Source organism: Stomoxys calcitrans, unplaced genomic scaffold, assembly GCF_963082655.1.
Source record: "Stomoxys calcitrans unplaced genomic scaffold, idStoCalc2.1 SCAFFOLD_82, whole genome shotgun sequence".
NCBI lineage: Eukaryota > Metazoa > Arthropoda > Insecta > Diptera > Muscidae > Stomoxys > Stomoxys calcitrans.
In genome coordinates, this window is record NW_026739209.1 from 69,234 (window position 1) to 71,718 (window position 2,485).

Here is a 2,485-nt window from a genome sequence, read left to right on the forward strand (position 1 = left end):
ATAAATATAATATAATAATATAAATAATATAATAATAATATAATATAAATATAAATTTACAATAGCACATCGTTAATATAATAATAATATAATATAAATATAAATTTACAATAGCACATCGTTAAATATAAACGCTTCAAAACTAAACATTTAATTTAACACAATCGCATTTTATACAACTGCTCTTAAATCTTCAAAGCAATCACTTTAACTAAGCCACAATTCAGCATATCTATTTAATTTGTCCAAGTTTTACTTTTCCGGATCATACAATAAAAGGAAATGCTACGGAAATTACCATTTGTTGGCATTGTAGGGAAAAAGCGCACACAATGATTCGTACGAATGATAGATATCGTACTTCAATGATTAACAACATGAAATATGTAAAAACTCCAACAAATGCTCATACGTTCAGTGGTAGATGTAACCAGAAACGGAAGTTATTAAACAAAAGCGAAAGAGAGGAAAAATATGATGATGGACAAGCACAGGAAATGGTTTAGTAATGCTTTTGCATATTAGTAACTAAAAGATATATTAGAGTGGAGTAATAAAATGTTGTAAAGTTAACATAAATATTCGGCTGGAGTTGACTTCATTAGAACCAACACTATTCGTCTTACAGAGAAGCATAGATTGAATTTAATAACTAAGGAAAATTAGCAGTACGACGTTGCACGTTGTGTGCAAAGTATCTTTGACCCAACATTATATTATAAGTATTATATTATTACTATATGTAATGCACAGAAAAGAAGATTTTAATTAAAAGGATAGTCAGAGCTGACGGCTCACAGAAGAGTTCGAGATAAGTTTGACTAAGTAAACAAGTAAAAACGTGCTTAGTTCGAACGAGTCGAATCGTAAGTTCCCACCACTATAAAATTTGTAAAACATATACACGCGCTAACTCCGTTTATATCTGGACTAGTTTGAAGAATCACATCGGATATTGATTTACTCTTTTTGAAAATTGAGAAGTCTATTCGGAGACCGATATTATGGGTATTTTCCATATTGATAGGCTTGTCCGAAATACATTTTGCATGATGTTAGGAGGCCATAATTATGCTCAACGTACCATATTTTAACTAAAATAAAAATTGAGGCCTCCAGAGACTGAAGAACTCAAATGCTAGGATCGGTTTATATGGGAGCATTATTTTTATACCCACCACCGACTGATGGGGGTATATTCATTTTGTCATTCCGTTTGCAACACATCGAAATATCCATTTCCGACCATATAAAGTATATATATTCTTGATCAGCGTAAAAATCTAAGACAATCTTGACATGTGCGTCCGTCTGTCCGTCTGTCTGTTGAAATCACGCTACAGTCTTCAAAAATAGAGATATTGAGCTGAAACTTTGCACAGAATCTTTTTTTGCCCATAAGCAGGTTAAGTTCGAAGATGGGCTATATCGAACTATATCTTGATATAGCCCCCATATAGACCGATCCGCCGATTTAGGGTCATAGGCCCATAAAAGCCACATTCATTATCCGATTTTGCTGAAATTTGGGACAGTGAGTTGTGTTAGACCCTTCGACATCCTTCGTTAATTTCGTTCAGATCGGTCCAGATTTGGATATAGCTGCCATATAGGCCGATATCTCGGTTTTAGGTTTTGGGGCCATAAAAAGCGCATTTATTGTCCGATGTTGCCAAAATTTGGGACAAAGAGTTAAGTTAAGCCCCTCCACATATTTCTGCAATTTGATCTAGATCGATCAAGATTTGCATATAGCTGCCATATAGACCAATCTCTCGATTTAAAGTTTTGACCCAATAAAAGGCGCATTTTTAATCCGATTGCACTGAAATTTGACACACTGACTTATGTTATGCTTTTCGACATCCGTGTCGTATATAGTCGGTTTATTTTTAGATATAACTACTAAAAGTACCAATATTTTGTTATATACAATTGAACAATGACTTTTACTTGGTCCAAATCGGAACATATGTTGATATAGCTGCTATGGGGCATAAGGTCTCAGTTTTGCACCGGATTTTGACAAAAGGTGGTTTACATATATACCCGAGGTGGTGGGTATCCAAAGTTCGGCCCGGCTGAACTTAACGTCTTTTTACTTGTTATGAACTTATCTGACCGAGGATTGTACTTCACATACCAAATTTCGGTCGAATTGGGTAAACATTTTGGTTCAAGGGTTATAAAAGTCAAAACAATATCTCTATTTTTAAAAAGACTGTTGCGTGATATCAACGGACAGACGGACGGACATGGCTAGATTGTCTTAGATTTTTACGCCGATCAAGAATACATATGCTTTATATGGTAGTAAATGGATATTTCGATGTGTTGCAAACGGAATGACAAAATGAATATACTCCCATCCTTCGGTGGTGGGCATAACAATTGAAAGAATGGATAATTTAAGTAGAAAACAAGTAAAAGCGTGCTAAGTTCGGCCGGGCCGAATCTTATATACCCTCCACCATGGATCGCATTT